The sequence below is a fragment of the Balaenoptera musculus genome, chromosome 8, assembly GCF_009873245.2.
Source record: "Balaenoptera musculus isolate JJ_BM4_2016_0621 chromosome 8, mBalMus1.pri.v3, whole genome shotgun sequence".
In the NCBI taxonomy this organism is placed as follows: domain Eukaryota; kingdom Metazoa; phylum Chordata; class Mammalia; order Artiodactyla; family Balaenopteridae; genus Balaenoptera; species Balaenoptera musculus.
The window spans coordinates 59,524,827-59,540,857 of NC_045792.1; the positions used below are offsets into that span (position 1 = coordinate 59,524,827).

The 16,031-nt window shown below is 42.8% G+C and overlaps 1 pseudogene; it reads right to left on the minus strand.

The window, feature by feature from the left end:
* Positions 1 to 2,663: 2,663 nt before the first annotated feature.
* On the minus strand, positions 2,664 to 3,682 carry LOC118899517 (annotated as a pseudogene).
* Positions 3,683 to 16,031: the final 12,349 nt, after the last annotated feature.

The following is a 16,031-nucleotide window of genomic DNA, read 5'->3' on the forward strand; positions in this document are numbered from 1 at the left end:
GGGCTACTCTTTATTGCAGTGAACGGGCTTCTCATTGCTGTGGCTTCTCTTATTGCGGAGCATGGGCTCTAGGTGCGTGGGCTTCAGTAGTTGCAGCACGTAGGCTCAGTAGTTGTGGTTCGCGGGCTGTAGAGCGCAAGCTGGGTAGTTGTAGCACACGGGCTTAGTTGCTCCACGGCATGTGGGATCTTCCTGGACCAGGGCTTGGACCTGTGTCCCCTGCATTGGCAGGCGGATTCTTAACCACTGCACCACCAGGGAAGTCCCCCGCATTACTTTATATATATGTGTGTGTGTATATATTTATATATATAGAGAGAGAGATGTATACGGTTGACCCTTGAACAACATGAGTTTGAACTGCACGGGTCCACTTACACTTGAATTTCTTCAGTAAGTACTACAGTACTACACAGTCTGTGGTTGGTTGAATCTGTGGATGTGGACCCGTGGATATAGACACTGTATGGAACTTGAGCATCCGTGGATTTTTGTATCCTCTGTGTGTCCTGCAACTAATCCCTGCATTGTTCAAGGGTCAACTGAATATATAGATAAGGTTGTGTGTTTGTGTGTGTGTGTATGTGTGTGTGTGTGTATACACACCTTATTGGTTCTGTTTCTCTGGAGAATGAGAACACTGACTAATATAGGTTCTGATACTGGAAATGATTCTAGAGGAATGGAATCCTAAGGATGAGGTTTCTGAGTTGGTTCTCTAATTTGATGAGATTTAAGCATGACTTTTCAGTAGTAAAGAGAGCTCTGATAGTCCATGGGGGTGATGTGGCAATAGAGAGATGCAGAATACCATCACTGGATACTCCTAATCAAACAAAGAGGCAAGGGTCTGGGTGACCATGTATATGTTCTGCCTCAGGGGTGTATCAGTTATCAGCTCTCTAGCCCAGTGTCATAATTTAGTTCATCTTGATCACTTTTCCTTTCCACAGTACATCACAATGCTCCATTACATTGAGATGCGGATTGGACCTAGCAGGAAGTGGCAGCTACTCTAGACTTACTGGTAAGACGTTTGTGTGTCAGAGAATGAGAAATAAATCGGACAAAAATTCAGGGACCTTCTACCTCAGTGAAATTTCTTGGGGTCCAATGGTATAAGGCATGTTGGGCTATTCCTTCTATGATGAGGGATAAATTCTTCTATCTGGCTCCTCTTACAACCAAAAGAGAGGCATAAGGCCTAGTGGGCCTCTTTGGATTTTGGAGGCGACATGGCAACATATTCCTCATTTAGATGTGCTACTCTGGCCCATTTACCATGTGACCCTAAAAGCTGCTAGTTTTGAGTGGGGCCCAGGACAAAGAACAAACGTGGCTCTGCAACAGGTCCAGTCTGCCATGCAAGCTGCTCAAGTATCAGTGGCAGATAGGGATGCTGTTGGAAGCCTTTGGCAGGCCCTGCCATCCTCTCTTGATAAATACTTACCTTGTGAGAGACAGCTTTAGGCTGCTACTGGGCCTTGGAGACTGCCTAACCAAAGACCACCAAGTTACCATGCAACCTGAGCTGCCTGTCATGAACTGGGTGTTGTCTGACCCCCTAAGACTAAAGTTGGGCATGCATAGTAGCATTCCATCATCAAATGGAAGTGGTATATACAAGACTGGGCTCAAGCAGGCCCTGAAAGCACAAGTAATCTACTGAAGAATTGGCCCAAATGCCCATGGTTCTCACTCCTGCTACACCTCTCTCCCAGCCTGCACCCATGGCCTCATGGGACATTCCATATGATCAAGTGATAGAGGAAGAGAAAACTTGGGTGGTTTACAGATGGTCCTGCACAGTATGGGACACCGTAGCCTCTTTCTGGGACATCCCTGAAGGATAGATACTCCATTCTATAGATGACAGCTATGGAGGTCTTTCAAGTAGGGGTGACTTAGATAAATCACACTGGCTACCATGGGAAAGAGTGGCATGACCTATGGTTTTGGGTCAAGCTCAAGTACAGATAAGGGCCTAGTCTGGTCTTTGGATGAACTTGGGTCCCAAGGAGAAGACCTGGCTTGGGTGTCTGTCAGACTGGAGGGCCCCCTGGCTGGACTTGACCTGTTTGGGCTAGACTGGACCCCTGGGGTAGGCCTGACCTGTGTGCCTGGGGATATCAGACTGGGAATATCAGGCAGAGCCTCACCTGTGTTTGGAACTGATTGGACTCTAGAAGCTAACTTGTGTGCTTGCATTAGACTGGTGGCATCAAGACTGACCTGTATATTCGGTGAGACTGGGCTTCATGTCAAGTCTTACTCTGTATCTGGGAGAGACTGGGCACCAGAGAAGAGCCTGGCCTGTTTATTTGTTTCAGACTGGGTGTTCAGGGCAAGTTGTGGTCTGTGCAACTTGCTCTACACAACTTCCAGTGGAGCTCCATATATCCAGATATTAATTGGGGGCTTTCTCAGGAGTCAGGGAGAAGAGGACAGAGAAACTAAACTAACAAGGATAAATAAGGAAAAGCAATTTTATTATTGGAGTGAAAACAGAGCATTCTAAGAATTCAAAAAGGAATAGTTTACCAACAATGAACCTGCTGTTGAGTCCATAATCTCAGAAAATTCTAGCCTGTCCCTCAGTACTGCCTGCTTATCTCTTGTTCCCAGAGGTCACAGCCCCAATTTCCCAAGTTGATGAAGTTCTCTCACCCTGGCAGTTTCTCCTTCACTCTCATATTTTGCAGCCTCTCTGGCTTCTCCCTAACCTCCTGGGCTAATTCCTTTCCACAGAGCATCTTTTCTACATGTTGCCTGATCTCTCTGATCCTCACCCCCTAAATGACAGGATTCAAGGCTCCTGGGAGCAGCAGATAGATGGCACTGAGCAGGTTCTAGATATCCTGAGACACAGTCTTGGCTACTCGGAAAACGATGGAAGTGGAGAGACTAGAGAGGTAGATGGTGAGGATGACCAATAGGTGGGAGCCACACATGTGCAAGGCCTTGGTTCGGGCTCCCCCAGGAGATATCCAGAAGGCAGCATAGATGATGCCGGTGTAGGAGGTCCCCAGCAGGGCTAGATCAAAGGTCACAGTGACCAACCGCATGGCCAGCCCCAACCGGTTGTTGAAGGTCAAGTCTCCACAAGCTATGCTCACAGTGCTATGTACTCACAGGTAAAGTGTCAGATCACTGCTGTCTGGCAGAATCAAGCTCGTGAGGTTAGCATTACCAAGGGCAGTGCCACTCCCAGGCTCCGTGTCAGGGCAAAAAAGGCCAGCACGCCTAGCAGATGGGAGGTCATCAGGTCACTATAGCAGTGTGGGTGGCAGATGGCCACCAAGCAGTCTAGGGCCATGGCCAGCAGGAGGTTGTAGTCCAGAAGGAGAGTGAAGTAGATGAAAAACATCTGGGCCAGGCAGCCATGCAGTGATATGGGGTTAACATAATGCTCAAAGCCCTCCAGCATTTTGGGTATCACCGCTGTAGCAGCACAAAGGTTGACAGCCAGGAGCAGGGCAATGAGCATGTACATGGGCTGATGCAGGCTCTGCTGGGCCGCCACCGTGTGGACGATGAGGGCATTGGCAGAGACGATGGTCACATAGGCAAAAGTAAGAGGCAGGACCAGGAGGGGCCTCCACTCTCGCAATCCAGGGAAGCCCCCCAGGAAGATGTTGGTGTAGGAGACGTTGAAGGTGCTGCTATTTCCATCCTTACCCATTGGCTTTGGCCCTGAGCTGGCCTCAGGAGTGGGGATCAGAGACTGTTAGAACAAAATGGTCAATGGAAGAAAACCTATTTTTATTTTAGGGCCTGCGGGGTTTGTGATGAAGATCCACCTCTTCGTGTATGTATGTCTACTCTTTTGGGGCACAGACATGTACTATGTCAGGTGTAATGGGAGCTACAGAGATGAACAAGACATTCCTTGTCCTTAGGGAGCTCTTGGCTTTTGTATGTGAAATGTAAACTTACAAGATGCTGTTTATCTGTGATACTCCAGGTATTTGATTGCTGAGTAAAAGATTAGGAGGAAAGTAGGTGTGGTATAGGAGAGAAAAAAGAGTGATGAAGAAGATCCTTGATTAGGAGGAAAAAAGAGTTTATGAGGAATCTTTGGTCCAAGAAGCCTGCGAAGAACCAAGTGGGGCTTATCGGGAGAGAGGAACATGTCAGGAATGATGGCCTCACTTTTGTGCCTCGGGTACACTGTGTGGCAAGGGCAGAGGAAAGTTGCTGAGGAGTACTTCTGGTCTTCCTGGACACAAACAACGGGCCACAGAGACTTCTCCCTTCCTAAGACCCTCTAGACTGGATGTGGGGCCTCCTGCCTGGCCTTGTCATCAGTGTCATGGATGATGCTTGCATTGCTTTCAGAATGTGAGTTCCAGGAGAACAGGGGTAACAGCATACTTCTATTGTGTTCTCTGAAGCTCCAAGCACAGAGCCACCATAAGCACACAGGAAGTGCTCGAGCATTGCTTGTCGGGTAAGGTGAATGAGGAACAGGGAGAAGATGGTAAGAAGCTAAACAGTTAACTGGGCTCTGAGAGCAGTAATTTCAAAGCTTTGGCCAGGTTTTTGTATAATTAAGAGAGCAGATATTAAGATTAAAGATGTGTGATTCAGTACTGGGCTCACATCTTATCCAGATTCTTAGGGAGCACCATTTGGTGGTGGTAGGTGTGATGATTAGAGGAATTAACACTGATATGCATAAAAGTAGCTGACGCCTATTGGACATTTACCATATGTCAGGCAGTGTTCTAAATGCTTTCATGTATTAACTTTTTTTAATCTTCTTAATTTTACTGAGGAAGAAAGTGAGGCACAGAGAGATTAAGTCTAGTTCGAGATCATACAGCTGGTAAATGGCAGAGCTGGATTTGAACCCAGACTCCAGAGTGCATGCTCTTAACTTCAGGATGACCAACTAGTCCTGGCTTGCCTGAGACTGACCTGGTGTTAGACCTGAATATCTGGTGTCCCAGGAAACCTTTCAGGCAAATGAGGCAGTTGATCATTTTACTATTACTACTAATTACATTGAAGGTTAGAGAAGCCTTATGAATTGTGGAGCAACTAGGAAGAAATATTCTTCCTTCTTATAGGTTTAAATGTATTGTCTCTGAAAATCAATGTTTATACTGGCATTACTATGGCCACCCTCTGAATACTCAGAAGAGTAAAGAGGAACATCTCTAAGTTCACAGAGAGACCTCAAAAGGAAGTGGATTTGGAATTCCAAAGCCCACCCTGGAATGTGTTTCTGGAACTCTTAGAGCATTATTTTAGTCAGAATAACTTAGATTTTGGGAAATGTACTTTCATTGTGGTTGGGCAAAGACCAGACAACACTTGCGGGGAGGTGGTAAGAATTCTTAGGGGAGGTCTGTTGAAGACTTTCCGGGGGTGGGGGAGTGGAATTAAGGAGCTGAGAGTGAGTGAGGTGAGAGGTGATCTGTGATAGAATAAAGGGGCGTGGAGGAAAATGCAACACGGAGGAGCAGTGGCCAAGAAGACATTTAGGGACCCCCGCTCCTCCTTCCCAAATACCGCAGGGTGGTCATCCTTAAGGGGGAGAAAAAGCTGGCATGGGCTGCCCACGAACCTCTTAACTTGGGCAAGGTTGGTCTGTCTCCGTCACGTGAACTGTAATTTGCTCTCCTGTTTTGTATCTTAGGGTTACTTAGGTAAACTCCTAAAGGAGCTTCTTTGACACTGGGCTCCAAAGCAGTCAGTAAAGGAAATGCAGAATAATAAGCTCCTCAAGGCAGGGCAGAAGGAATGAAAAAGACTGTAAAAGTTGAGGAGATCAGTTTACTGGCTAAGGAAGGTCTTAAGAGAGATGAATAGATGTTTCTAGAGACAGATCAATCAGACCTGAGAACTAACTGGAAGTGGAGAGAGACAGAGGAATCAACAATAACTTCAAGGTTTTGTTTTGCTTTTGTTTTTCAGCTGTGATGACTGCTAAAACCTGAGGAAGGAAGAACAGTGTTGGAGTGCTGGCAGGTACACTTAATAAACCCATCTGGATGTCGTGAAAACTCACAAATGAAGAGATGTCCAGTCAACAACTGGAAATAAGGGTGGAGTGCTCAGATGAAGGATTAAAGCTGGAGATGGGGATTATAATGTTATTGAGGGCATGGATAGAGTCTTAAGGGGCCGACAGAGTAACATAACAGGTGTCAGTGAAGGAGACAGAAAAAGAGGGAAGAGGGGTGGAATGAGAACCAGGAGCAAATGGGATTCTGGAAACCAGAGAAAGAGAGGTTCTGCTGCTCTGGAGCCTTCAAGGTAAAGAATTTACAGACTAGTAGAGGCGAAAGACCAACACAACTAAATCACCCTGCAAGGCTTAATGTTCTGAGTAGCAGAGGAGGGGGACAGATAGGAGGGCTGAGATGAAGAGGCCAGACGTCATGTGCTCTCTGCAGAAAGAGACACAGCTCCTCCCCTTTAAATGTCAGCACCACAGACAAGAGCTCCTTTAACTTCCCCGTCCCCACAAACTGGCTACTGTGCTCATCTTTCTCTCTTCTTTCTATTCCCAGTGAAAGAGATGTCTTTCCTCTCTTTTGTCCTCAGGATATCTTCCACTTCTCCCCTCTTACCCTCAGCATATGGAGTTCTAGTCTGTCATTGGTGAAAATAAACTCATCCTTCACTTCATTAAGTCCTCAAGCTTCCAGTCTTTCTCCTCACCATTAAAGCCAAGGCCCTGGACATGTCTTTATCATGCCATAATTGCTGGCTTGCTGATCTAGCTCCCCGCAAGACTGAAAGTGTTGCTGGTGGGGAGACCATGTCTTACTCATCTCTGTCCCAGTGCCCGGCACAGAGCCCACTGCAGAGTACGTACGTGCTCAGTAAGTGTTGTGTTGAAGGAATACATGAATGCACCAAGGGATTTTAATAAACATTTTCATTTGCAGCTAACTTAGAGTAGCTCTTTGAAGTTGAATGAATGAACGAATGAAAAACTAACCCCATCAAGGCTAGGAGAGTCTAAGTGACTTGTTTAGTCTCACCTAGCAAGAAGAGCCTGGCCTCAAATCTAGGTCTTCTTGGACTCTTCTGTCTACACCACCGTTTTCTCCCTCACACCCCACACACAAGGCAGCATCGGAGAGGCTCCAAGCAGTCTTAGTCTCAGCAACAGTACTACAAGTTAGCTTTTTTTTTTTTTTTTTTTTTGTTTATTTTTTAATATTTCTGGCTGTGTTGGGTCTTCGTTTCTGTGCGAGGGCTTTCTCTAGTTGCGGTGAGCGGGAGCCACTCTTCATCGCGGTGCGCGGGCCTCTCACTATTGTGGCCTCTCTTGTTCCGGATCACAGGCTCCAGATGCGCAGGCTCAGTAATTGTGGCTCACGGGCCTAGTTGCTCCGCGGCATGTGGGATCCTCCCAGACCAGGGCTCGAACCCGTGTCTCCTGCACTGGCAGGCAGATTCTCAACCACTGCGCCACCAGGGAAGCCCACAAGTTAGCATTTATTGAGTACTTACTACATGCCAGGCATGGTTCCAAGGGTTTTTCCATAGAGTATCTCTAATATTCACAGGAACCCTAAGAGACGAATACTATTTATTAACTCAGTTTACAGATGAAAATACTGAGGCTTAAAGAAGATAACTAATTAAAGTGTCATAAATGTTAAATGATAGCTGGGATGTGAATGTAGGTTTGTCAATGGTAAATGTGGAGTTCAATTCCAATCTCATGTTTACCCACCTCAAATCCCCCATAAATCTCTTGTCTTTTCATCCTCAACCTCACCGTGGTAGCCTGTAGAGGACTCCCGCTGGGTCGTAGCCTTCTGTGGCTTTGGTTTCACCTCTGAAAAGGTAAGGCCTGAGGTCAGTGCCCAGCTCCAAGGTACTGCTCTATGAGGCTGAGAGGAGGGATGGATAAGTAGACCTGTGGCTCCAGGGGATTCCCAGTGGAGGATGAGATACCCAGTGGGGAGGCATTTCCAGGGACTCAAAGGAGGAAACAATGAGAAATCCAGAAGAACTTAGGGAGAACCCCAGGGATAGAGGCTGGGTGGAGATGACAGTATACTAACATTTTAATTTCTATGGCTCTTGTTTTTTCTCACAGAGCAGTCACATCTGCTGAGGGGTTTCCCTACTTTACAGATGAGCCATTAGAGAGAGCAAGTCAGGGTTCAGGGCAGCTTCCATTTCAGGGGCACTAGCAGGCAGAAGCTGGGGATGACCTGGGGCTCAGCTGAGGGGAAGGGGCTCCTGAAATTTGGGGGTCACCCAAAGGCAGGAAAGGGCACTTGGGTGACAGTGAGAGCCCTGTGGTGGAGACAAGGACGTGATTCAGGTGTGGTGTGTGTGTGCGCATGCATGTGCCTGAGTGCCTGATCATGTATGCACACACTGAGATTCATGAGGCATCTACTTCCCCAGAATAGGCAGCTTAGGAGCTTGGGAAGGAGATGACTTTGGTGTGGGTTGTACTGTGAACAGCCAGGACTCACAGGGACAGGGGCTGGCTCTTCCAGAGAGGCATTTGTTTGTCCTCTGGAATTTGAGAGCAGTGGGACTGAAAAACTCTTTTCCTCTTTTTCTGCCTTCTTTGGGTTAACTATTTTCATGATTTCATTTTATCTTCTTTGTTGGCTTATAAGCTGTGTCTCTTAGTGGTTGCTTTAGGATTTGTAGTACACATCTTTAACTTACCATAATCTACTTTTAAGTAATATTATGCCACTCCAACAAAGAGTATGAGATCCTTACAACAGGATTCTTCTGTTTCCCCTCTTCCACTGTTTGTGTTATTGTTGTCATAGGCTTTATTTATGCGTAAATTATAAACCCCACAATACATTTGTATATTTTTGGCTTTATACAGTCTATTGTATTCTAAAGAGATTTATAAAAATAAGGAAAAATTAATATTTGTTTGCAAAATTCATTCATATTTTTATGTGACTGTAGCTTACTTTATTGCTAGCATCCAGTGTATAAATGTACCATAATCTATTTACATATTCTATCGCTGAGGGACATTTATGTTGTTTCTGGTTTTCCACAATTAAGAATAATGCCAATATGAATATTCTTGTACATGTATTTTGATGCCCACGTGCCTGAGATTTCCGGGATCAAAGGGTATGCATATATATCTTCGATTTTACTAGAAAATGGCAAACTGTCTTCCAAAGTGGTTGTACCAATCTATAACCTCAGTAGTAGTGCATGAGAGTTTCCATTGCCATCTGCTGAGAAATTGTTTGAATACATATACAAATCTACTATGTCTACACAATAGATGTTGTGAGGTTGTATAGTGCACAACCTGAACATCTGTATATGAGAGGCTGGAGATCAAATACCTTTTCTCTTTTTTTCTTTCTTTTTTTTTTTTCAGTGGGAGCCAGAATAGACATAATACTTATACCCAAAAACCTACATCCATAAGGACATTCTGAGGTCAACCAAGAGATCTGAGCTCTGAAGTTTCACCACTTTTTTTTAATCTTCTCCCATTCATGAGATTATAGTAGTGGCAGCTATTTTGTACCATTTTATACAATTTAGTCGTGCCACCAGCCCCAGTCACAGTTGATAAACCATAAGTCAAATGTTGACCAAGCTAGTGTAATCAGAGACCTTTCTCCCAGAATGAGGAATAAAGAGATTAAATTTTTGTATCATGTAGGTGGTTATATATAGGGCACGCAAAAATCCAGTTTTTAGAGAGAGAGAGAGATTGTAGAAAAAATAAATCACACTCTTAGAGGATAGATGAGCAAAGGAAAACAGAGAATCTTAGTCATTTTTATAGTTGTTTGTTATTTCCAGAAATTTCTTCAGGTCAAGCTGCACTCCAATCTTTTGGTGACTTAGCACCTTCATTTTAGAATTCCTCAATTTGTGTTAGCACTGGTTTGCCTTGGTATGTACGTATTTGCAACAACTTAAATGTGAAATCCATAAGGGCAATGAGTTTTGTTGGTTTTGTTCACTATTATGCCTCTTAGCATCTAAAATAATTCTTGCACCTAGAACTTTCTCATTAAGTAGCTGTTGAATGAGTGAATTGAAGAGCAACAAAAAAAAATGTCTACACAAGTCTCATAGAATTGTCCCTTATTTCAAGAGAGTTCTGGTTAGATTACAACAGGAATAAGAAAAAAAAAGTACTTAGGCTACAATAAAAGAGAAAAGTATAAGGTTCTATGACCTCTAAGATAAAAAAATTAACTCTTTTCAAGGTCTAAGCTAATCAGTGAGGGCTTCACTGATGTGGCATTTGGGGTGAATGTTGAAGGATGTCATAAGAATAAACAGTAGTGATTCAGGCTGGAGAAAATCTGAAATTTAGAAAAGATTTAGATTAGGTTAGAATTTTCTAATCTGAAAATTAGAAAGAGGAAACAGAACATGAGGATTCCCAGAGGCGCAAAAAAAGATAATGAATATATTCTGGATGCTTAAAAATTACCTTATGATTGACAGAATTTATGTGGGAATCTAACTGTGGGTGAGACTAGAGAGAACTGGGTAGAAGATCACATCACTAGGTCTTATAATCATAATTAGAAAGTTATCAATATTCACACAAAAGCAATTGAGACCCACTGAAAATCATGTCACTCTTCACAGTAACTCTTGATCTCCCCAAACTGTGATATGTTCGTTTCCTGAACACTTGACCTCTTGCCTGCTTTTGAATGACAGATAAGTAGCTTACATTACAAAGTTTTTAGTCCATTATTTTTCTAATGGTACATTGCTTTGTTAATTTATTTCTATATACTACTTATTAAAAAAAAATAAATTAACAAACAAAAAAACCCACACTCATTCTGACTTCGGAAGCCTGTGTTCATGTCTGCTCTGCTGTGCTGCAATCTAACTGGCTAGTCCTACTTTCTACTTTCTACTGTTCTTTCCCATTAGGAGAAGGAATTAAATGCATTGGAAATAGCTGGAGTATAGCAAATGATTAGCTCTTGTATTGATGGAGGCTGTAGAAGTACTTAATTTTCTAGGACAACTGGCTTACTTTTATCCAGCTTCTATGGAAAATTCCAAGTCTAGCTGTGGACATGAAACAGTTCTTAGTCTACAAAAATGATTTTGTTCCCAATCTAATGCAGTGTGATGTGACTTTAGTGCCTTTGAAAATGATGACACCCATGGTATATAACGACCATGCCAATTTCAGCCAAATTATCTTGGTCCTTTTGCAGTTTCTCTGTGGAAACTCTAATTTAGCGTAAGAAATCAAGTTTCTTTAACTGAAATATTTTTGTTTTTTCTTTTAAAATTTTTTAAAAACTGTGAAATACATTTAGTTTGTTTTAAATATGTGAGCTAGAGTGAGACATTTCATTCTGCTTTAAATCATAAATGACTAACATTTGAATTCTGAAATAGTATGGACAAATACCTTTTCATATGCTTATTTTCTGAAGTGACTGTCAAATCTTTTATCAATTTTACCTATTTATAAAATAAGTTATATGTCTTCTTATTGATTTGTAGTTATTCTTTATAAATTCTGGATACTAGTTCTCTGTTGGTTAAATGTATTGTAAATATCTTCCCCAAATCTGTGGCATGCTTTTTCACTTACTTATGACATCTTTTGATTGAAGATGTGTCTAGTACATAGGATACCTTTGTACAAATTACAAAAAGCCTCCCTTTCTGATGGCTTGGTAAGTGTGGTGTGGTAAGTGCAGTATGGGCTGAATTTCATCTTTCACTTGCTTTTGTCAGATGCCTTTGTGCAGATTACCTATATAATGTATTACATAAAAGTGGCAGGTCTGCTTTTGATTACCAAAAATTCTGAATTTTAATGTAGTCAAGTTTATATCACTTTTTCTTTCCTTTGTAAAAAAAAGTTAGTGCTTGTTGTGTCCTATTTAAAAAGACTTTCATTACCCCAATGTCGTGAAGATATATTCCTCTATTATCTTATAAAAGCTTTATGGTTTGGACTTTAACATTTAGATGTACCTTTCTTTAATACTTCCGATAAATAATGAAGTGTAATGTATATAGATATTATGTCGTGCGCATAGCCTCTTGTGAGTTCTGATAATACAGAGCCCTCACCATGATTTCAGCAAGTTCCTGTGGCTTAGCATATCACTTCCACTTTGTCTTTGCTCTTATGTTTGCTGTTCTCTTAGGTTTCTGTGTGGCTTTGTGATTTTGTAGCCGTCACTGAGGGGGCTTAAAGGAGGATCACACTATAGAGTCTGCACACTTTTGTCGTGTCCTGGATTGTCCTTTCTCTTTCTCATTTTCCTTCTCTCTGGGAGCTCAACATTTCCCTCATTTTTCTAAGAGAATAGTTCTACCCATTTTTACAAATGTTTAAAAAATTTTCAATTTTGAAATAATTTTAGACTTAAAAAATGTTGCAACAACAGTACAGAAAATTCCTGTGTACCCTTCACCCGGATTCACCAATGTTAGCATCTTCCATAACCGCAGTACACTTATCAAAACCAGGAAACTAATATCAACACAATACTATTATCTAATTTACAGACATTATCCAAATTCTGCCAAATGTCCCACTAATGTCCCTTTTCTGATCTAGGATCCAATCCAACATTGCATGTTTGCATTTAGTTTTCATGTCTTCATATTCTCCTTTATTTAGAATAGTTCTTCAGTTTTTCCTTGTCTTTCATGATTTTAACACTTTTGAAGAGTACTGGACAGTTGTTTCGTAGAGCATACCTCACTTTGGGTCTGTTTCATGTTTCCTCTTGATTTAATTCAAGTTATATATATATTTTTGCAAGAATACCACAAAAGTGGTATTGTTCCCTTCTCAGTACATCATTTCAGAAGATATATGATACCACTTTGTGCCATTACTGGTGATGTTAACATCTATCATTTGTTTAAGAGACTGCAGTTTTCTCCATTGCTTTCTGGCACTATAAGAGAATCTAGATCATCTTCCATTTTCCATACCCCAACACTGAATCAGCCATTTCCCCAGGCATCCTTGATTCCTTTTATTGGCACTATCCCCTCACTGTTAACACCTTCTACCTTCAAGCAACTGTCAATGTATTTTCTCTAACAAACAATGACTTTCCTATTAAAAGAATAATGTTTTCTTACTACCTTACTCTGATATCTTTAAAATGCAGTTTCTACCCTTATAGAACACATTGTTAAGCAGTTAAAAAGACATTTATCCAACATATATTACTATAGTGGGATATGGGGAAAAGGCAAATATTTATTGTAGACATAATATGTATAAACCATTGTTTAGCCATTTTGTCAGTTATCTCTTATCACAAAATTGCTGCATAACGAGCAGAAACAGAAAATCAATGGCATGTATTTACTGTAATCGTTTATTGTTCGCACACTTGGGGTGGTCGGCTAGGTGGCTCGGGCGACTGGCTGGGCTTACTCACACGTCTAGGGGTTGGCTGGCTATAAGCTTATCTAGGTTAGCATTGGGTGGGATGGTTGGGGCAACTCAGCTATGCATCTTTTGTTCCTCCAGCAGGCTAGCCCAAGCACGCTCTCACAGTTACGGCAGAGATGCAAGAGCATAAGTAGAAATACTATAGAAGAAAAACCAGAGCTGGATAGTAGTTAAAGAGGTAAAAACAGATTTTCTTCAAAACTATGTCAACAGTAGAAGAGAGACCTCAGTATAGAACCAGGCTCAATTACAAACACGACATGGTCAAGTGGGAATTTATAGATAAGAAACAGGAGGGGGTGTCAATGGATAGAGAATTACTAAGAGGAAACAATAAGGGTCAGGGGATTTGGGCTAAAGTGACCTACCAGGATTCTTTGCTCGAGGACAGGCCAGGTGATCAGACATTACCTGAGGGATGGTAGAGGCTGAGGAACTGGATCAGATATTGAGGGTGAAGGATTCTAGTTAAACTGACTTAGCAGGGTTCTTGCTGAAACTGGATTTTACAAGGAAGTGCACAGATGGGCCTAGGAGAAGGTTCAGGAGCCTGACCAGAGTTTGGTCAAGCAAAGATACTTTGTCAATACCCAGGCAATTTTTTGACTCTTTGCCTGCATCAGCTTTGCTAACATCCCCTTGGCCAAAGAAAATCCCATGGCTTAGCTCAGAATCAGAGTTTCCTCTCTGCTTTTCTTGCCTTAGTCCTCTGATCAGTCTCAGGCCAATGCCACATATTTTAGATTTTTGTTATACAGCACCCTACTCCTGCTACCACTATCTGTTTCACTTGTCTATTGCGACAAAATTGCCATGTAACAAACTATTGCGAACCCTCAGTGGCACACAGACATCAGCAAGAATTTATTGCTCCCATCTTGTTGGTTGACCAGGCTGCTCTGTTGATTTTGACTGGACTTGCTCACGTTATGGCTGTCGGCTGGCCTTGGCTGGGATAACTGGGGTGACTCGGCTCTGCTCCATGTATATTTCATCCTTTGCAGATTAACCTGAGAATGTTCTCTTGGGGATGGCAGATGTGCAAAACGGCAAGAAGAAACAGACACTTTGTCAAGATCTGCTAATCTCCCTTTCACCAAGACAAGTTGTTACCGAATTGGTTGACTTGACCCGCGCTGGAGTCCTAGCCCATGTGAGACCCCTTGTCTCGGCCAGGGAGGTTCTTTTTCCAGTTGGATTTGCACAGCCAGTAACTGGAGCAGCACAAGTTTTATTCAATGGCAAAGAATGGAGAAGCTGGAACCTAATTTGCAAGTCAGCTTAACCTAATTCGGTGGAAACACCAAATATACAGGAAGCTTGAGATAAAATGGAGGGAGTTACAAAGAGTGGGAGGAATATTCATGAGTTATCTGAGAATAGGGGAGAACCTGGAACTGAGACAACTCTCCTTTTCTGTCCTTGTATGGGCTTTTTCTGTTGTTGTCATGGAGATTGTTAACTGTCACAGCGCTGGTGGGTGTGTCATTCAGCAAGCTTATGCATTACAATGAGTGTATAAAGAGACTCAAGGTCTCCTGGAAGTCGAATCTTCCGCCATCTTGGGCCTAGTTGGTTCTAACCCGTTCTTGTTTTTTCTCTTTGCAGCTTCCTCCCGAAACTTAGATAACAGTAATTGGTTTCCATTCAAGGGAGGGGCAGGGGTATGATTCTGGGGCAACAGCCTTGGTAACAAAGTCACTTGCTGTCATTGCAATATCTGTTACAGGAGCTATTGTGGGAATATCCTAGACAGTATGCCTATTTTCCTGGCTGAACAAAATGTAAAGGAGGCCTTTCATGGTCCCCTTTCAATGTGTATAAAATATATAAGAAATAGACCAGAGTTCTTCTCGGCTCACTTGCAAAATGGTCACGTCAGGCCAACCCCATGCAATATTCTCATTTTCTCTTTTTCTATGAAACATTTTTTGCAACAGTTTCAAAGTTGTGAAGCTATTGTGTCTCACCCCAAACTCGACCTTCTGAACTCAGCTTTGTTATGGTGGGGTTAGGACTCTGCAAATTACTTCTTATTCGGGCAGGCATTAGTTTGTATTACTCTAACGATGGATACTTGAGGGTTATTGGAAAGAAGGAGGAAGGCAGAATGGACTGGCTCCTTCCTGTTTGCTTATTATTCCCGTCAGTATCACCACCAACAGACCTTTGCTCTGGCAACTGCAATCGGTTTCAGTTTATAACTTCTCTGGGCTCTCCCAGATCCAGCCTCATTGTATCCCCTCAGAGGTACCAGCACCTTCTGGGCAGTCCCCAGCCCACCAAGAGGTCTGCATCCCCGTCTCATGGGGCTCTGAGCTCCAAAGGTACAACACTAGCCAAAGAGCACCTCCTTCTCATAAATCTGTGTCCCCGCTGTACACAGCCCTTCCTATGAGTTCCTAAGGTACCAGCAGCGTCCTTGCAGCACCTTCTGCTCAGAAGCCCGAGTTTCAGCTCTGTGATGCTTCTTCTCCAAGTTTCTAGGTCCTGACCATCTCAACCTCTTCCCTTTGTTCCTTGAACCCTGGGGGTGGTAGCTGCTTCTGCTACCCATGTGTTACCTCAGGGTTTTCTTTTTGCCTTTTCAAGTCTCTACCTCCTGTCTAATTCCTTACATTAAATTCTCTGT